General features: G+C 38.1%; 1 pseudogene; it reads left to right on the forward strand.

Annotated features, from left to right (window-relative positions):
- The first annotated feature begins 1,629 nt into the window (after positions 1 to 1,629).
- LOC132636349 (cell division control protein 2 homolog 1-like) lies at positions 1,630 to 16,647 on the forward strand (annotated as a pseudogene).
- Positions 16,648 to 22,176: the final 5,529 nt, after the last annotated feature.

Raw genomic sequence — 22,176 nt, forward strand, 5'->3', positions numbered from 1 at the left:
TTTTAACAAACGTTAATGTATTCAATATAAATTAAAATTAGTACTAATTTTTATATGTTTTTTCACGTACATCCTTCGCCGCCTGCGGTCCCGTATCTCGATGAGGATGATTATGTTGCGGTCCCGTCTCCCGATGAGGATGAGCCCATCTGATCGGATGCTCTGAGAGTACCAGCGATATGAGATTCCAAGAAGAAGCACTTTATCATCAAGAGTGCAAAGAAGGGAAGGGCGGATGATCATGACGTAGAGCGTCCTAATATTAAGAGGAGAAAGGGGGACGGGGATGATGACGAGGGTGGCGGGGATCGTATAAGCCTTAGGCGTCAGGGTATTCTAAAGTCTACTACATGTGGGACCGATTGACGATTGTCTATTTGTAATATAAGTTGTATAATTTAAGTAAATATTAAGTATATTTTTTGTTAATGATAAATCTTATTTTACTTTTTGTTATTGTTTATAACTAACTCATGTGACATTCTAAATTAATTATAAAAAATCGCAACATATTTGATATAAAGTTACGCATTAACTAAAAAATAACACGCTTAAATCTAAACCCTAAAAAAATAAAAAATAAACTTAAAGCTAATGATAACAAGTTTTCAAACAAAAATTTACTTCGAGCACTTTTCAACCACTAAAACGACGACCCGAAGTTTTGCGTATCCTTGGTGCATTGAGCCTACATTATTAATCGCACAAAAAAAAATGGGATTCTATATAAAATATTGAAGTTCCGAAGTCTCGAAGCATGATTAATTTATGGCCAAAGTACGGAAAAATGTGAAAATTTAAAAGAAAGAGAGTAATTAATCAATAAAAGAAGAAGAAACAGAAAACACAGTAATTTACTGCGTTATTGGACTTAACTGAGTCGTTACAGTTAAGTCCAATAACGTGTAAATTGTTGCGTTAAGGGTACTTTGGTATCACTTTTGGTTCATTTCCACTTTTTTTTGGGTCATTTAGGTTCTAGACTCTATACTATGCGTATAGGTCCCAATGTCCTCGGTTAAGTTCTGTGTAAAACAAAGACATTTTTAATCCAATAAAGTAACAACAAGGACATAATTGGATCAAACTATTAACGGATGACAAATATAGTGAAGTTCACATACTTTACAGACATTTTTATCCCTTTTCCATAAAAAAAGAAAAAAAAAACATACATTTCCCATAACATATGCATTCACGGTAATTTCACGAGCGGCACCTCAGAAAAGAATGGATAATTTCAGGGGTGATACATTAGAAAATAATGGATAATTTAATTAGGAATCATATTTGGTTTCCAAGTGTGAATCTCCTTACTATTTCATGCCACACTACTAAAAAAACAAAAATTAGAGACGGACGAATTCAGTAGGTAAACAATAAAATTACCCGCTAGTCCATCAGAAAATTCTATAAACTACTAGCTATTTAGCATTACATATTTACATTGCGACAAACTTCCTAGCAAAATCGAAAATTTTCAACATAGTGAATATTTTAAACTATATAACAACATATACGTCCTCTAGGAGTATTTCGTTGGAGTCTATTTTCAGATTTATTTTATCATTATATAACTAGTAGAGTAATATTAACATAACCACCAAAGAATGCGGTGTAGTGGATGAGATTGCTCCTCCATTAATCAGAGGTCTTGAGTTCGAGCCCTGGATATAAAAAAATCAATCCTTGGGGAGAAACAAAAAAATAAAAAATAAAAGAGTAGTATTAATATAAATTTCATTAAAATATTAAAAATTATATTATTAAAAGGAAATAAAGGAAAAATAAAATAAAAAAGGTGAAATGCATTTTGGACTTGTATGCAAAATAGAGGAAAAGAAGAGTAAAGTTGAGTCTAGTCCAAAACAAGTACGCCGACACTTGATAACGGCTCTTTTTTTTTTCCGACCAAAGGTAACTCCACATTGTTCCTCGTTTTCCTATGTAAATCATTAGATTCGAAGCTTTATTGGAATTTGTCTACATTTGAATAATGTAGTATATTTATTTCTATACATTTTCCGTTGTCAATTATCTGTTCAAGGTTAATTTCGATGCTTAGAGTTGATTGAATTGGAGATCTCTGATTTAGTTATGTCAAACAATGTAGTGTCTTTAATTGAAGATAGATTAGTATAGCCATTCTTATCTTACAACACTGAAACCAACTGAAATTGATTTTCCCTAATTCATGTTATTACTGTCTACTAGTAATAGTTTCCAAGTGTGAAGTTGCAATTTTGCATGGAGAAAGTATTTTAACAATTTCAGTTAACCAAACACTAAAGTTTGGTCCAGTAAAGCCTTTTCTGTGCTTAAATGCGAAAACTGCAATCTCTGATCTGCATTGACGTGAAAATGTGTTTAAAGTGTTACTCCCTTATTCTCAATTTATGTGAAGGTGTTTGATTGGGCACAGAGTTTAAGAATGAGTGGAAGACTTTTGATTTTCCCTAATTCATGTTATTACTGTCTACTAGTAATAGTTTCCAAGTGTGAAGTTGCAATTTTGCATGGAGAAAGTATTTTAACAATTTCAGTTAACCAAACACTAAAGTTTGGTCCAGTAAAGCCTTTTCTGTGCTTAAATGCGAAAACTGCAATCTCTGATCTGCATTGACGTGAAAATGTGTTTAAAGTGTTACTCCCTTATTCTCAATTTATGTGAAGGTGTTTGATTGGGCACAGAGTTTAAGAATGAGTGGAAGACTTTTGATATTTGTGGCCTAAAATAAGCTGTAGATATTTGTGTGGCTATAAATTATCTCATTAAGGGTAAAATGGAAAGTTTAAAGTTAAATTGTTACTAAATATAGAAATGAGTCATTCTTTTTGGGATCGACTTAAAAGGAAAGAGTGTCACATGACGGAGGGAGTACTTCAATAGTTGATAGTCGAATGTATAATATGTTTTGGATTAGCTTTCAATTGTAAGGCTTAATATGTACTACAGTAGATATATTTTTATTTGCTTACCACTTTGCTGTCTGAAAATCTTTTTGTGTTTCGACTGCTTTCTTTTTCAGGGAGTGCATTGAGTTTGAACCAGATGGACCAGGTAAAGGAGTTATTATCTGTATCTTTAGACTTTAGTTGCTTTTGGGTTTAGGATTACTCTTATGTTGATAGTGATTTCGGGAGTCACTGCAGTATGAAAAAGTTGAGAAGATTGGAGAAGGAACGTATGGTGTAGTGTACAAGGCTCGTGATCGAGTAACAAATGAAACTATTGCGCTGAAGAAAATAAGGCTGGAGCAGGAAGATGAGGGGGTACCAAGCATAGCTATTAGAGAAATCTCTCTCTTGAAAGAGATGCAGCATGCTAATATTGTGAGGTATAATTTAGTGATATTACTATGTGATTGTATATTGCCGTAGAGTGTAATTTGGGTCGTGCTTTGGTTTCTTGTGATTATGCTATCAAAATGAGGTTGATTATATGTGAACTTTGGTTTATGTTTGTTGTCTAACTCCTCAAGTAAGATTAATGCAGGACATTCATTCTTTTAATTTTCACGAGACCAATGAATCTCATTTTGCTTTCTGGCCTTGCTGTTTCTTTTTACCGACTTCTTTTACTTTGTGAAAATTTCTTTTAAATACCAATCTTCTGTGAATGCTGTAACAAGGAGTCCCTAATAAAGAGAATCTTTCCCCATGCGTCTTACTTTGGGCCGTCGGGAAAGGATTTAGCAGCTGAAATTTGTTGCTTCAATATGTCCTGGAGGAATCCTCATGGCATATATTGTTCCTCCTTGCTTTACCACTACAGTGCATGTTCAAGTTTGATTAGGTTTGATAACTTCTACTTCGTAATGGTTATACTCCAATAGTTTGTAGGCAACTTCTAGTATGGAAAGTAAAGCCATACGGTTTTACTTGGATTCTACAATTGTAAACTTCAACAACTTATTTAGTTTAGTAGTACTGTAGAAGTTGTGCATGTATGTATTAAAAGTTAAAACCACATCTACACATTTTGGGTACTGCAATAACCAATAACTTTTTTTTTTTTATCATAACGGTGGTGTCCGGGCCAGCTTGCATGTACCTCGACCAATTTCACGGGATACCTTCTATCTCCCGCCAGCACAGGTAAGACTGTCCACCAAGGCTTGGAGAGATGAGAACACTTCACTTGGTGTTTTTGCCTCCTTTGGGATTCGAACCTGACACCTCATGGTTTTCAACCAACTTCATTGACTACTAGGCCATATAATCTCTTTTGAAGGTAGACTATTTAAAAAAACAAAGAAGCCCATCAGTCATTCCTGCATTAGCGGATAGCAAACTTTTAGGAATATTTAAGCTTTTAGTTTTTGTCCCCTCGACTCTTTGTATATTAGCTAAACCATGTTTTTAAACTTTTCTTTTTTTCTTTTTTTATTTTGTTGATCTGTCTTGTGGTTTTGGAGATTTAACAACACAATATAATTTGGTATTTATATATCTGAAAGGTTTAGAAACTGGTTGACCTTATAAGACTAAGAGATTGTATCTGGTTGAAATGTTCAGTTGCTTTCTGAATGATGATGAGAGAAGAGTAAAAGTAAAATTAGCATGATGCTTGGACTGCCATTTGATTGTTCTTTTAATCTATGTAAGTGCAAAAGGGACCTCCTTTGGATGGTTTTTGTGTGTGTGTGCGTGGGGGGCGGATGCCATGAGTAGAAGCCAGAAGGCCTGCGTGATGGGGGTTAGTTGGTTTGGCAGATTGAGTTAGAAGAAATTACTCAAATTAGAGAGTAGATAACAGATTCACAGCGTACACCTCAGTACCTTCAGTTGCTATGTTAAATCATTTTTTTTTGTAACATGGTAAAAACCGTTTTTTAGTTTGTATCAGTATCTTCTGCAAATCCAAGAAAGTTCCTTTTTCTTATTGGTCACAGGTTGCAGGATGTGGTGCACAGTGAAAAGAGATTGTATCTAGTCTTTGAATATCTTGACTTGGACTTGAAGAAGCACATGGATTCGTGTCCTGAATTCTCTAAGGATCCACGTCTGGTTAAAGTGAGTAGAATCTCTATTATACTTTGGAGGTTTGCTTTGTCACTGTGTGTTAGCCATTTGATGGTTTTGTTGCTTCATCAGGAAGCTGGTCATAACTTGTAACTCTATTTACAGTTTTACTTCAAGAGGGAGGGTGATGAGCTAAGCAAAAATACTTGGAAACAAAAATTACTCCTATCGCATTTGTAATTTGATAAAGTGTTACTTGAGTGGTTAAGGTTTATCAGTTTCACATGCTTCTTGCTTATGGTCAGCAATTAAGTAATCTTCCCAATTCTGCAGATGTTTTTGTATCAAATACTTCATGGAATTGCTTATTGTCATTCTCATAGAGTTCTTCATCGAGATTTGAAGCCTCAAAACTTGCTGCATAGATCGACGTACAAATGCTTTAAAGTTGGCTGACTTTGGATTGGCTAGAGCATTTGGTATTCTTGTCAGAACTTTCACTCATGAGGTACAAACATGGTTTTCTGCTCTCTCGAAGATTCGTTGGACCTTGTCTTATTGTGTTACCTTATCTCATATTCCATTTCAAGCCCGAGGGGAAATGGTTGTACAACTCCATTGTAATAACATATTTTCGTTTAATACTCTCCTTCGCCATGACTTTAGGGATATCTTTCACCGTACAGTCATGGTTTAATGTGCCAGCTACGCTTCCTCTTCTAGAGTAGTGACAGCCTAATCTGATTCTCCCTTTTAAAAGTGCCACAACAGAGGGGTCCCCCTTGAACAAATTCTTAAAAGGTTTGGTTACTACCTAGTTCTACAGAAGAGGTTTACTTTGTACTGTCCGGAGGTCATATAGATTCGAGCGATAAGAACAAAAGCCCTACCACAGCTACAATCACTGGCACTTCAAAAGGCTTAGATTCTGAGGGTGCTGCTAAAAGCCAAGCCATTGAGGGCTACAAGATGGATGAACGGGAGAAAGATGCATCCGACCGAAAGGGTTGTAAAATGGATGAAAAAGCATTACATCCGACCAAAAGGGTCGGAATAGAGAAGAAAAGGACATATTCGACCAAAAGAGTCATGACAAAGGACAAGAGGACGCATCCGATCACGAGGGTCACAACCAACACTATGGACGAAAGAAAGATCACCAAGCCGCAAGGGCCATATCTGTTATATGCATACCAAAAGGGCCATTCATACAAACAAAAGAGCATATGCATGCCAGAAGGGCCATTCATACAAACAAAAGAGCATATGCATGCCAAAAAGGCCATTCATACAAACAAAAGAGCATATGCATGCCAGAAGGGCCATTCCTACAAACACAAACAAGCATGCCAAAAGGGTCATTCATACAAATAAAAAAACAAGCACTGCCAAAAGGGCCGTTTCATACAAAAAACAGGCATGCCGAAAGGGCCATTCATTCAAACAAGCATTGCCAAAAGGGCCGTTTCATACAAACAAAAAGCATGTGCATGCCGAAAGGGCCATTCATTCGAAACAAACATTGGCCATTCATTCGAAACAAACATTGCTAAAAGGGCCATCCGAACAAAGGCATCTACATGCCAAAAGGGGCATTCATACAAACAAAAAGCATGTGCATGCCGAAAGGAACATTCATTCAAACAAACCGACTCCAAAAGGGCCATTCATCAAAATGATCAAGCATACATCACGGGATTTATCTGCAAAGCTGTCAATAGACGAAAACAAGCATGGAGCAGCCAGAAAGGAGCAGGCCGCTGAACCGGATCCAGACACTTGCGGAGCAAACGTGAAACTTTTTCTTGCGCAGCCAGTCAAGATATGGTCCCCATGAGAGTTAAGCTCTCCAAGGATTTGGAAGCCATCCGATCTCAGACTTAGCCACAATTTTTTTTTTTACTAAAAAAATTGTAACCGGTCGGATACACACCGGGAAATCCGAAGGTATTCCCGCATAAGGGATATCCTTCCTCAGCAAGTCGAACTACAGGTGGCCTGAATTCTCATGTAAGCAAAATTATTTCGATAATATTTTGCCATTTCATTTGGAAAAATAACTTCGAATATATTTTGTAAAGTATTCAAAATAATCTACATATTTTATTATTAATAGATTAATTCAAAACAATCATTCAACTAATTGTTTGAATTATCTAGTACCAAATTAGCAAGTATTTTACTCCCTTTAATTCAAGGAAATTGATTAATTAAAATAAATAATCCTTTTGTCCCTCAAACTTTAATTTCTGCATAATCAAGTCACTAGGGGTGTTCAAATGAGACCAAAAAATCAATCTGAACCAGTAAACAGAGTCAAACCGACTTAATAAACCGAAAACTGGCTTGGTTTGACTTGATTTGTTTTTAAATTTTAAAAAACCGATAACATTTGGTTTGGTTTGGTGTTAAACCAAAAAAAACCCTAACCAAACCGATAGATACATACATATCTAAAATATTATATACATATATATATCTTCTTCAAAATTTTGGCTCATTTCAAGTCCAATACAATGTCAAATAATTAGAAAGAAAAGTGTAGCCCATTTAAGGTAAAAGAAAAAGAATTTTGCTAAAGGTAAAATAGAATTTTCCCCTTATTTGGTTTTACAATTCCCTCATTTACATGCCATCTGAATTACTACTAATAAGCTAGCATTTTATCCGAACAAATTAAAGGGAAAAAATGGCAATTGAAATTTAAAAAGATTTGGTTGATGACTTTGTCTTTATGTTTATCATTTTCCACTTTAACTTCTGTGCTTTCTTCTCAATGCTTTGTAAACACAAAGAGTCTAGATAACAAAATTTCGAAGGGGCTGCGCAATATGAAAAGGCTATATGTAGGGAGGTAACTAAAATCATGAAAAGTAGATGTTATATTTCTGTAATTCCTATACCCATAGTCATAGGCCTATACCTAAATAAAGTTAATGAATTAATTAAGAAGATTCTTAGATTTTAATAGATCACGGTCAAAGCCGTATTTAATTACCATTTGATTCAAAGGTTATTTGTATTAATACATTCATAAAACCGCAAAAATCGAACAAAACTGATAAAACCGACAAAATCGAAACCGATAGAATTTATACTATAATGGTTTGGTTTGGTTTGAATATACGAAAAACCAACTTAATTGGTTTGGTTTGGTTTTAACCAAAACCCGAGTCAAACCGGACCATGAACACCCCTAGAAGTCACATTGACAATTTGTAAATTAATCATAATTAATAATGATTACATTTGTAAATTGCTTATCATATGTTTAATTACGGCTACAATTGAACTAATCAATTGGTTAGTCAGATTGGGGCCATAATTGAGATAACCAATTTCATGGTTTGATTCAATTAAGGCCATGATTGCAAGTTCAGTCTATTTTATGAAATTAGCAGTGTTTTTAAATTAATTGATTAATTAGTTTTAATTTAGCTATAAGTAAAATGCTTTAGTAATCAACCCTTTTTTATACACTAATATACGTATTCGTATACTATGTGTGTGTGTATATATATGAAAAAGAATGGGCCTACTTCTCTTCTTTTAGAATTAGCCGAGTCCAGCCCAAAAAGGAACCAGACCCGGCCCATTCTCGGCTTAAAGCAACCAAACAGACCCCTAAAGCCTTATTCTTTCATTTTGTCTAAGGGTTTGAAGGGAAAACCCTAGCCGTCGGCATATTCTCTCGGCATATTCTCTTTCTCTTTCCTCGTCATCTAAGGCCAAAAAGGGCAAATACATAGACGTACGATGCTTGTACAGGTTGTGTATAGCCGGTTTGGGGAAGCATTTATTGTTTCTTGTACGAATCCTCCGCGTATCAACCAAAAAAGGTAGAGTTTCGACATTGTCTCTAGCTTTTGGAATTTTACGGTCAAAGAACAGCAAATCCTTAATGGTTTTTGTTGTATTTGGTTTCAAACCCACAATTCCTATTGGTTCTCACAAAATTACAAGGATTCAAGATGAATCCCTTTATAAATCGTTTAGTCCCACATCGATTTGAAACAACAATTTGGGGTTCTGTGTGAAGAACCCCAAGCCTTCAAAGAAAGAAGAGGAATATCAAATGTATTCACCTAAATCTCGAAATTAGGGTTTTCAAGGAAGTGATCGACTAGAATTGGACACTTCAGACTTAACTTTTATTTTTTCGAGTGAAAATTTTAAAGTGTTTGTTTTGTTTGTGGCTGAGGAGGGGATTGGAAGCACAAGAGAACTTTCAAATCCATTCTTGACCAAGGTTGCACTCAAAAAAGGTAACCATTTATCTTGATATTGCTCATTTATCTTGATATTGCTTTCTTTTAAATTCTAGTTTAAATATTAGTAGCATCTTGTGTAATTAAGTACTATGTTTGGTTTAAGTATTAGTTTAGTTTCCTGTTTAGTTTAGGTTTGTTGTTAGCTGATTAGCTCTGCATTTATTTGTTAATCTTGAGGATTTGGCCTAAATATGGTATGCTTAGCCTGTGTCTGTTTGGTTTTGATCCTTGATGTTCTGCTGACACAAAGAAAACATGGACTAGTCAAAAAGTTCTAGAGTCAGGGTTAAGAATGGGAATAAAAGGTTTGATTTCAACTTTGGCTGTGAGTATTGTAAATAGCTTAAGATGGTTTGTCAACTGGCAATTTGGGGTTCTAAGACTATAGTATCATCTAGTCTAAGCTTACATATATGACTTAATCAGATAGACATTTAGACTACCATAGACTTAAGTGTTCTGTCTGAGCTAGGTCTGCCTTTGACAATATAACTTGATAGTATTAATCTGAGTTCAAGAAGCTAAGAATATAGTTGCTATGAATGCTGAAACCTGTTTCACCTACGTTGTTTCTTTTATTGCATTCCTCTAACGTTTCCTGTTTTTCTTATTGGCCTTGAGGCATCCCTGTACTAAAGAAGTAAGATTTTATTACACTGTTCTTAAATTGTTTCAACTGCTCCTAAGAACTGCTTACTTTAGTTTAGAGATTTTATTACACTGTTCTTAAATTGTTTCAACTGCTCCTAAGAACTGCTTACTTTAGTTTATGAAACTGCTATTTCCAATGCTTAAATACATGTTGATAACTGGTATATATAGGTTGGGAGTGATAAAATGAATAAGGTCAAGTTGTGTATTTATCCTGTCTTAACCAGTTTAAAGGGATGATTTGTCTCCAAGATTGAAACTGGTCATGTGTATATTTGCCTATTAGAGGTAAAACCTAGGATGGTCTAATATTGATAAGTTGTTAGTTGATCGATGCCTTAGGAAAGAGGATAAATTAGGTGAGGGTAGTCTTAAATAAACAAAATAGTATAGCTTAAGGGTAATATTAAACTCATCCTAATCCTAAAGGTCTTTAGTGATTGTCATTTGACTATAAGATGGGATAAAGGGTTGAGTACACCTTAGGGAGGTAAGGATGATTGCATAGAAAGGGTTGGGGTGATGACCAACCCATATTGTCTCTCCTTATCAAAAGGAAAGTCTAGGAACAGGCCCGGGGTGATGACCAGCCTTGTACTACTTTCCTTTTACTGAGGTAAAGGTCTAGGAACTGTTTCATCTCAGGTCTTTAAGGTCTCCTCTGAATCTCATTTATGTTGCCATGGGGCCCATTAAAGCTTTTGGTTGATTAGGAAGGAGTTAATAAGACCTGGGAAGGATTTTGTTAACAACGTGCCACTAAAATCAACATAACAAATAGGGTCCTTTGGGTTAAAAAGAAGCTAAAACAGTTTATTTTGGAAGATTTTAAGTTAAATTGGTTTTAAAATCAAGTTATCTCACTTCTAGGATTGTAGGATTGATCTAATGATGGGATGAAGGAAGATAGGTGTGTAGATATACATGTTGCAAATTCTAGGATTGTAGGATTGATCTAATGATGGGATGAAGGAAGATAGGTGTGTAGATATACATGTTGCAAATCCCTTGGCACGGGAAGTGTTTTAAAGATGCCTTAGAGAGGAGATTGGGAAAGAACCAAGTCCAACTTGATTTATAGTACTACTCTCCCAAATAAAAGGCTGTCATGATAGGCCCTAGCTACCGGGCACTAGGAAAATTCCCTTTTCTTTCTTTCTTCTTTCTTTCGTTCTTTCGTGCTACTTGATTCCAATTGGTATCTGACTATCCTTCATTCTCTCGTAGATGGCGAGAACACGTGCGACAGCAGCCAGAGGCAGAGGTGGAGGCAGAGAGGTGGAGGCAGAGGAGCTGGTAGAGAGGCGGCACTGGGTGGGGGCGAATTCCCAGTAGTTGATCCCCAGCCTCTAGTGGCTCCTAATGAGGCCGCGGGAGATGCAGCCGCACCAGCCCAGCCAACGGCAGTACCAGTTCTGGTAGAGGGGCGGCACCGGCTGGAGGCGGATTCCCAGTAGTTGATCCCGAGCCTCCAATGGCTCCTAATGAGGCCGCAGGAGATGCAATCGCACCAGCCCAGCCAGCAGCAGTACTAGTTCCTCCAGGAGCTGCAGCTGCTCCTGGTATACCAGATGCGATGGCGCATGTGCTGAATTGGTTGCATGGGTTAGCACAGGCCGGGGCTATACCAACCGTTCCAGCAGCTAGGGGCGCAGGGATAGCGGCCCTAGGACCGGATAGAGTTCAGGCTCTGAGAGTTAAGCATGCCGCAGCAGTGGCACCTCGCTTGGATGAAGTTCCGGGTTTTGAGGCCTTTCCGAGGCCAGTTGCAGGGCCGGTAATGACTGGTAAGGAGCATGATTTGTTTTGGAGGTTTACTAAAATGAAGCCTCCGGTTTTCTATAGTACTAATTCAGAGGATGCGTACGATTTCATCATACATTGCCACGAGAGGCTCCATAAGATAGGGGTTGTGGACAAGTACGGTGTGGACACTATGAGTTCTTGGTTTTGTCTTTCGGGCTTACTAATGCCCCAGCTGCGTTCATGGATTTGATGAACAGTGTGTTTAAGCCCTTTCTAGACTCTTTTGTGATAGTGTTCATTGATGATATCCTAGTGTATTCTAGAAGTACGGAGGAGCACGAGAAACATTTGAGGATTGCTCTTGGGGTATTGCGGGAGAAAGAGCTGTATGCTAAATTCTCCAAGTGAATTTTGGTTGTCGTCTGTGTCCCTTTTTTGGGCATGTAATTTCGAAGGAGGGTATTATGGTGGATCCGCAGAAAATTCAGGCAGTCAGGGAATGGGCTAGGCCCACATCAGTGATCGAGATCCGTAGTTTCGTGGTTTGGCTAGCTATTATCGTCGGTTTGTGAAAGGGTTCGCCTCTATTGCTTCTCATTTGACTTGACTCAGAAAGAGGTACCGTTTCAGTGGTCTGACGAGTGTGAGGAGAGATACCAAAAGCGCAAGACATTGTTGACTACAACGCCTATTCTAGCATTGCCTGTGGAGGGCAAAGATTTTGTTGTTTATTGTGATGCTTCACATTCTGGTTTGGGTGCTGTTTTGATGTAAGAAAAGAGGTGATTGCTTATGTTTCTCGGCAGTTGAAAGTGCATGAGAAGAACTATCCTACTCATGACTTAGAACTGGCAGCAGTGTTCGTGCTGAAAATTTAGAGGCACTATTTGTATGGGGTCCATTATGAGGTGTACACTGATCATCGCAGTTTGCAGCACGTGTTCACTCAGAGGGATCTGAACTCTAGGTAGCGGAGATGGATGGAACTGCTGAAAGAGTATGACATTGCCATCTTGTATCATACTGGTAAAGCAAATGTAGTGGTTGACGTGTTGAGCAGGAAGTCAGCTAGTATGGGAAGTCTGGCTCGTTTGATTTCTTCGGAGCGTCTGTTAGCTAAAGAGGTTCAGACTCTGGCTAACAGTTTTATGAGGCTGGATATTTCTAACACGGGCAGGGTGTTGGCTTGTGTTGAGGGTCGATCATCATTTCTGGAGTAGATTAAGGCTAAGTAGTTTGAGGATGCTAAGTTGTGTAAAACTCATGACAAGGTGTTGCGAGGTGAGGCCAAAGAGGCCGTGATCGATGAAGAGGGGGTTCTGCGGATTAAAGGGCGAGTTTGTGTGCCACGTGTGGGTGATTTGATTAAGACTATTCTGACGGAGGCTCACAGTTCGAGGTATTCCATTCATCCTGGCGCTACTAAGATGTATGGCGATTTGAGACAACACTACTGGTGGACTAGGATGAAGCGTGATATAGTGGAGTTTGTTGCTCAGTGTCTGAACTACCAACAGGTAAAGTATGAACGTCAGAAATCTGGGGGTACACTTCAGAGGATGCCCATTCCTAAGTGGAAGTGGGAAAGAATAACAATGGATTTCGTAGTTGGTCTTCTAAAGACGTTGGGGAAGTTTGATTCTATCTGGTTATTATTGACAGGTTGACTAAGTCTACCCACTTTATTCCGGTGCGGATAACTTATGATGCGGAGAAATTAGCTAAGATCTACATTCGTGAGGTGCTTAGGCTACATGGGGTTCCCATCTCCATTGTGTCCGACAGGGGCACAACGTTCACTTCTAGATTTTGGGCGCATTTGCATGAGGAATTGGGTACTAGGTTGGACCTTAGTACAACTTTCCACCCTCAGACTGACATGCAGTCCGAGCGGACTATTCAGGTTCTTGAAGATATGCTTCGGGCTTGTGTGATAGACTTTGGTGGTCATTGGGATCAGTTCTTACCATTGGCCGAGTCTGCATATAACAATAACTACTACTCGAGTATTGATATGGCTCCATTTGAGGCGTTGTACGGGAGGAGGTATAGGTCTCTTATTGGGTGGTTGGATGCGTTTGAGGTGAGACCTTGGAGTACGGACCTTCTAAGAGAGTGGTAGCACAGAGTAGGCAAAAGGAATATGCTGATCGTAAAGTCCGAGATCTTGAGTTCGGAGAGGGAGAGCAAGTGTTGTTGAAAGTCTCACCCATGAAGGGTGTATCTTCATGGGTGTAATGAGGTTTGAGAAGAAGGGCAAGCTTAGCTCGAGGTACATTGGGCCGTTCGAGATTCTCAAGCGTGTGGGGGAGGTAGCTTATGAGTTGGCTTTGCCTCCGGGTCTATCAAGCGTTCATCCGATATTACACGTTTCGATATTGAAGAGGTACCACGGCGATGGGTCGTACATAATCGGTTAGGATTCGGTTTTGCTAGATGAGAACTTGACATATGAGGAAAAGCCTATTTCTATCTTAGATAGGGATGTTCGCAAGTTGAGGTCCAAGAAAATAGCCTCCGTTAAACTTCAGTGCAAGAATCGCCCGGTAGAGGAAGCTACTTGGGAAACAAAATCTGATATGCGTACCAAGTATCCTCAGCTTTTTGCCGAGTTAGGTAACTTTTCCGAGATTTCTCATCCTTGTCCGTTCGGGGACGAACGGTATTTTAAATGGTATCTGGTGTAACGACCCTCCCGATCGTTATGAAAAATATAGGATCGCTCCACCAAATAGAACCTTCCCAAGGGTAGAACGAGCTAATAAAAACCCGATTGTATAAGTCTAAGAACTGAAAACTTGACTTGTTTGTGATTATTGTTTGATTGTGTTGAGTCCATCGGGGGGTGACGTAGGAAATTAGAACTCCGTTGGGAATTCCGAGGCCACAGGTGAGTTCGTATGGTGTTTTTTATATCTATGTGCATGTTTGCTTATGTTTGTGCGGCCTCAGATGAAATGTTGGGTGGTAGAGTGAAAAACTGGGGAAAATTGCGAGCTTACTGCCTCAGTGGTACCGCTACGGTGGAACCATTATAGCGGTGAACTCCTCGCCACAAGCAGTCAGTTGATATTCGTTGTGTCCGCTGTGGCGGGCAATGGACCGCTATGGCAATGTCGCTATAGCGGGATATGGCCCGCTATGACGGAGGTCAGTTTCTTTATGATCCGTTATAGCGGGCACTTGGCCGCTATAGCGAGACCGCTGCAGCGGTGATTTGACAGTCGCAGCGGTCGACGGAGGCAGAATCTCGATTTTTAAACACTTAGTTCCGAATTCTTTATTCATAAAACTCCAAAACAGTTCGTCACAAGCACCTAGGGCGAATTTCCAAGCTAGGTCAAGAATATTCTTGAGAGGTAAGTCTCAACCATCCCTTTCAATCATTACATTATCATCTTCATGATTATCATCCCTTTTATGAGTCTCCAATGGTGAATTAGTAATAGTAACCCTAGAACCTAATAGACTTTCTATAAATGATGGGTTATGATTGATATCATTTGTTATCATCTAATGGGTTTGGGTTAACTCTTTTTAATCAAGAATTGAACCATTAGAGCCATGAACTAAGTGAATTGAGACTTAGGGTTTCGTAAAAATGGTAGCTTGACCATGGAAACTAATTGTAATTGATGTTTTGATAAAGTTTCTTTATAAATTGATGAGTGGTTGTTACTAAGGCCATTGTTAGGTTGTTTTACACCTCGAAATCATTCATCCATAGGAATGGGGCTAAAGGGAAGGGTGTTCTTGAATTGAGTTTGTGACTAGAGTAATTATGACTCATTGAGCATTCTAATTTTTAGACTTTGAGCGTTTCGAGGCTTTACGGAAGGGAAAGGCTGTAGCGGAGTGATTCGCATTATTCCAGCTCTACGTTTGAGGTAAGTTACAGTCTACTTGAGTTAGACTTTGATTAGTTGATTGTATATGTTGTGAATTCGATAGAAGAAAGCATGTCTAGTCTTCAAACATGATGTGTGTGTGTGGTTGAATTCCTATATGCAATTGTTCGAGTGACTGCGTGGGCTTCATGCCACTATTCATTGTGTTGGAACCTATAGTTTGATGTTGTTGTGGTGAGAAGTTAATAAGATCTTCTCGGTGAAATTGGGATACAAAATGATGATTCGATTATTGAAAATAAGAGGATAAGCAATACTATTGCATATATATGAAAAGGCACATTTGACCGGGGGTGAGGATGTGACTTAGATTATGAGCTCGTGGTCCGAGGTTCGTTTCGAAAACGTGTGGTATATGATATGGACCACGCCCGAGGTTCTTTTCGGAGCGAAGGATTTATGGCTCAGGTCCGATGAGTATCCGGAACGAGTGGTACATGGACACCATGGGTCCCCTGCAGGTCATGACTACTGAGCAATGACATCAATTAGCATGTGTGTACAGCGAGCATATGGTTATTGTTGGTAGACTAGTTCCCGTTTGTTGTTTCTGTTGATTTGCTTCTTGATATCTTTGGGTGACTTGTTGGATTATTTATTTCGTGTTGTTGGCTGGCTTGTCTATTTTATTGATTTTATGATGTATGCATGATACTAATCTTAGTCGGTTTATGATATCTACTGTTACATAGTGTTTGTACTGATACTACCTTGCTGCATTCTTTTGAGTATAGATTGTGATCCAGAGACTGCTACCCGACCTCATATCTAGCGTTGAGGCTGTTGCTGACAGATTTAGGGTGAGCTTATATCCATGCTAAGTCGCCTGAAGATCTTCTTTTATGATGTCTATATCTATTTCGGACATTGTTGGTTATTTATTTAGACAGATTACATTCCTTAGACATGCTTTAGATTAGAGTCCTCATACGGTGACTTTCGGATTTTGGGGTTTGTAATAATAGGACTTCCGCATTTACTTCATTGTTTTATAGCATGACATAATTTGATTTATCTTGTGCTTGATGGCTAATAACTTATTGAATTGGTTAATATAAAAATAGACTAGAATGAATATATGACTTACGTGTTGGTTTGCCCACAAAGAGTTTGTGTGGGTGCTAGTCATGGCGGGTTGGGTCGTGACACCTATGCTTGGTTTAAGTATTAGTTTAGTTTCCTGTTTAGTTTAGGTTTGTTAGCTGATTAGCTCTGCATTTATTTTTTAATCCTGAGGATTTGGCCTAAATATGGTATGCTTACCTTTGTGTCTGTTTGGTTTTGATCCTTGATGTTCTGCTTACACAAAGAAAACATGGATTAGTCAAAAGGTTCTAGAGTCAAGGTTAAGACTGGGAATAAAAGGTTTGATTTCAACTTTGGCTGTGATTATTGTAAATAGCTTAAGATGGGTCGTCAACTGGCAAATTTTGGGTTATAAGACTATTTTGTCAACTGGCAATTTGGGGTTATAAGACTATAGTATCATCTAGTCTAAGCTTACATAGATGACTTAATCATATAGACATTTAGACTACCATAGACTTAAGTGTTCTATCTGAGCTAGGTCTGCCTTTGACAATATAACTTGATAGTATTAATCTGAGTTCAAGAAGCTAAGAATATAGTTGCTATGAATGTTGAAACCTGTTTCACCTACATTGTTTCTTTTATTGCATTCCTCTAACCTTTCCTGGTTTTCTTATTGGCCTTGAGGCATCCCTGTATTAAAGAAGTAAGATTTTATTACACTGTTCTTAAATTGTTTCAACTGCTCCTAAGAACTGCTTACTTTAGTTTATGAAACTGCTATTTCCAATGCTTAAATATATGTTGATAACTGGTATATATAGGTTGGGAGTGATAAAATGAATAGGGTCAAGTTGTGTATTTATCCTGTCTTAACTAGTTTAAAGGGATGATTTGTCTTCAAGATTGAAACTGGTCATGTGTATATTTGCCTATTAGAGGTAAAACCTAGGATGGTCTAATATTGATAAGTTGTTAGTTGATTGATGCCTTAGGAAAGAGGATAAATTAGTTGAGGGTAGTCTTAAATAAACAAAATAGTATAGCTTAAGGGTAATATTAAACTCAGCCTAATCCTAAAGGTCTTTAGTGATTGCCATTTGACTATAAGATGGGATAAAGGGTTGAGTACACCTTAGAGAGGTAAGGATGATGGCATAGAAAGGGTTGGGGTGATGACCAACCCATATTGTCTCTCCTTATCAAAAGGAAAAGTCTAGGAACAGGCCTGGGGTGATGACCAGCCTTGTACTGCTTTCCTTTTACTGAGGTAAAGGTCTAGAAAAGGGTTGGAGTGATGACCAACCCTGTACTACTTCACCTCAGGTCTTTAAGGTCTCTTCTGAATCTCATTTGTGTTGTCATGGGGCCTATTGAAGCCTTTGGTTGATTAGGAAGGGGTTAATAAGACCTCCGAAGGATTTTATTAACAATGTGCCACTAAAATCAACATAGATTAAACAGATAGGGTCTTTTAGGTTCTGTTTGGTTAAAAAGAAGTTAAAACAGTTTATTTTGGAAGATTTCAAGTTAATTTTCGTTTTAAAATCAAGTTGTCTCACTTCTAGGATAGTAAGATTGATGGGATGAAGGAAAATAGGTGTGTAGATATGCATATTGCAAATCACTTGGCATAGGAAGTGTTTTAAAGATGCCTTAGAGAGGAGATTGGGAAAGAACCAAGTCCAACTTGGTTTATAGTACTACTCTCCCAAATAAGAGGCTGACATGATAGGCCCTATAATCCATGGGGTGAAACTTGCCATATGTAGACACAAACCATACTCTTCCTCTCATTAGACTAAGGGTATAGGGTTTTTGAATAAAATGAATTTGTTTTTTTTAATGGGGTCTACCTTGGTGTTAATTGGAATCTGTTGTTCCTTAAAAGATTGTTTCAATCTCAAAAATGATCTTGCCTCTTGTGAAGTGATGTTAAAGCTCATTAAGACCATCTGGTTGCAAAATTAGAATAAGGATATAGTAAAGGCATGCAATGAACTTACCTTAGTTCAAATAGGCTTTCTGAATTAATGTCAAGGCTTCTACCTTTCACTTTTAAATCCTGATAAGTCTCTTATTTGTGAAATGTTCTTAAGTATTCCCCTACAGACAGCTAAAGTATCTAAACATGTTAATGATGTGTTTCCTCTCAATTGTCCAGCTTACTGAATGCTATAGCTGTGTTGTTATGGTTGCTTATATTGAGTTTAGGACCTGTTGGCTCATTTGAGATTGCACCTTCTCTTTATATAGATCTATCGCATGCTCAACTATTTGCTGTTTAGGATAAGTTGAATTAGATTTTAGGATTAGCTTAAGTGTCACATTCCCAAAGTTGGGCCTGGGTAGATATGCTAAGGGTTTATGTGTGTTGGGCTTGCCAGGCCCATCTTCTAGGCTTAATATGGTACTGATAGTATGATTCGTTGATATGCATGTGTATATATAAATATATATCTGCTTCAGTCTTGTCCGATATATATATATGATTAAGTTCAAAAAATAAATTCTAACTGGTTTCCCCTTTCCTCCTCTCCTCCTCCACTGCATGGCCACTTGGGCCGGGTCAGACCTCCCTGTTGGGCTACAGTGTAGCCCAACAGGTCTTTCTTTCAATAAAAAAGTTCGGTGAAGTCGTGAAAGGCAAGCTAATTTTGAACGTCATTGCATGAAGGCCTAGCCATGGGTAAAAATGGACAATTAAGGGGTTTGGTACACCCCAGCCCGTCCCTTTTCTTTACTTGTGTTGTTTCATTTATATTTAAGTGTTGTATTGTATTTATGAAGTTGTAAAAACTCACATTAATATTGGAATCCTTTTGATTACGAACTAGCCGTCTTAGGACAACGGTACATACGCCGTTTAGAAGACTTTTAAATTCCCAAACGATTTTTCAAAAACCGGTTCAAACACAATGGTTTTAAAAGATTCAAGAATAATAAAACAACTTTGATAAACACAAGTTTAAATATAAAAATCAAAGGGTTGTTGAAACTATAAAGTGTTATGGCTTTTAATCGTATCAGTGTCAAAAAGGGATAGAGGATATGTTTTCTTTCACAAAATTGGAACGAGTTTTGGACAAAAAATGGCATAAAGGATAACAAAAAAAAATTGGGCTATGCCCAACGAAAATTCCCTTTTTATAAAATCTGAGATTATGGGCCAAGACCCAAACATTTAAATTAAAATATGCTTTTCATGTATATATATATATATATATATATATATATATATATATATATATATATATATATATATATATATATACGGATCCAATAAGGATAAAATCAAACCATTTTATAAATCGGATTCATTCGAATAGATAAGACACATTTATAAATGCTAAGTTTTAAGAAGAGGATAGTCTGGCGTATTATATGAACTGACCCGGATGAAGTGTAGAGATTGTGCCTGAACATGGAATGAATATATACGTAGTTATATACATATATATCAAAATCGGAACATTTTTGGAAATTTTCTTAAAAAAATATATATTATCCTTATATGTATAAAAGAGATTATTCTTATCCAGATATTATAAATCCAATCTAAAATACCCTATATGTAAAGGGGATATATTTAATTTGCTTCAAAAACCAAGTAGTATGCCAAAATGACGGTTTTTTTTTTATTTTTTTATATAAATACGAAAAACAAACACAAAATAAATAGTTCATGCAAATATCACACACTGGAATTCGAAGGTCAACCGTATAGTATGGATCCTTAATACTAGGGTGCCCAACACATTTCCTAAGGGATCACCTGAACCCTTACCTAGAACTTTGGATTACAAAGGATTTTTTACAACGATTGAATAAACCCTTTGGACCCGATTTTCCTAATTTCCTAAAAATTAGGTGGGACTCTTTTTCAAAACAAGTCTGAAAGAGCACCAACAAGTTCTTAGTAGCTTTCCGAGAGCTAACCCCGCCCACGAAATGCGAACCGTAACAGACACGATTTTCTTGATCTTCAAACCTTCAAGGAAGTTTATGGCCTTATTGCCAATAAACTGCCGGTCGTTGCCACACGTTATCTCGATGGGAATATCGAACCTACAGATAATGTGATCCTAAATGAAGCCGATGACCTCCTTTTCTTTGACTTTTTCGAAGGCCTGCGCTTCATCCCACTTAGAAAAATAGTCAGTTATAAATAAAATGAATCGTGCCTTACCAGAGGCCCAAGGCAGAGGCTCGACAATATCCATTCCCCATTTCATAAATGGCCATGGAGATAGGACCGGGTGCATTACTTCTCCCGATTGATGTATCATCGGCGCATGCCTTTGACATTCGTCGCACTTCCGGACAAAATTCTTTGCGTCTTCTTCCATCTGATTCCAGTAGTATCTGGCCCTGATCAACTTTCGGACTAATGATTCAGCCCCGAATGATTTCCGCACGTCCCCTCATGGACTTCTCGCATCACATAGTCCGTTTCTCCCGGCCCCAAATATCTAGCCAAAGGGCCGTAGAAAGACCAACAATACAATTGGCCATCGATCAAACAAAACCTTGCTGCTTTGGTCCGAAGAGCTCTGGACTCCTTAGGGTCTGTGGGCAATTTCCCATCTTGAAGATAGTCTACGTACTTATTGCGCTAGTCCCAGGTTACTCGCTGTATTTACCTCGGCATGACCGTTGTCTACTGCGGAGTTCCTCAATTGAGCGATTGTCCTGGAGTTGAATTCTTCCGCTCCTACTGACAAACCCAAATTGGCCAACGCATTTGCCTTGTTATTTTATTCTATTTGCATATGCTACAAGGTCCATTCCTTAAACCGATGTAGTAGCACTTGGATTTTGTCTAGATACCTCTGCATCCTCTTATCTTTTATCTCGAAGACGCTATTAACTTGATTCACGACCAGAAACGAGTCACAGTTTGCTTCATGACTTCGGCTCCTAAGCTTTTGGCCAGCTCTAAACCTGCAAGCATAGCATCATACTCGGCTTCATTATTAGTCAATCTTAAAGTCTGTATCGATTGTCTAATAATATCGCCTGGGGGACCTTAAGTACGACTCCCAGTCTGGACCCTTTCGTGTTTGATGCACCGTCCGTGTATAAGGTCCAGACCCTCAAAAGTTTCCCCCATGTTAGCAATAATTCTTTTTCCACCTCGGGGACCATTGCGAGTGTAAAATCTGCCACGAAGTCTGCCAAAATTTGAGACTTTATGGCCGTTCTGGGTTCATACTCTATATCATAACCACTAATTTCTACTGCCTATTTTGCCAACCTGCTAGACAATTCGGGCTTATGCATGACATTTTTAAAAGGATATGTGGTTACTACGTATATAGGATGAAATTGAAAATAAGGTTTTAGTTTTCTAGATGTGCTTATCAAAGCTAGGGAAAATTTTTCTAAGTGTGGATATCAGTTTCTGCACCCCCCCCCCCCCCCCTAAGTTTTGCTAACGTAGTAAATTGAGAATTGCGTACATTCTTCTTCTCGCACCAAAATGCCACTTACCGCTACTTCGGACACTGCTAGGTACAGAAACAACTGTTCATCCGCCTTCGGTGTGTGCAGCAAAGGTGGGCTTGACACATATTGCTTTAGTTCTTCTAGAGCTCGCTGGCACT

Source organism: Lycium barbarum, chromosome 4, assembly GCF_019175385.1.
Source record: "Lycium barbarum isolate Lr01 chromosome 4, ASM1917538v2, whole genome shotgun sequence".
Classification (NCBI taxonomy): domain Eukaryota; kingdom Viridiplantae; phylum Streptophyta; class Magnoliopsida; order Solanales; family Solanaceae; genus Lycium; species Lycium barbarum.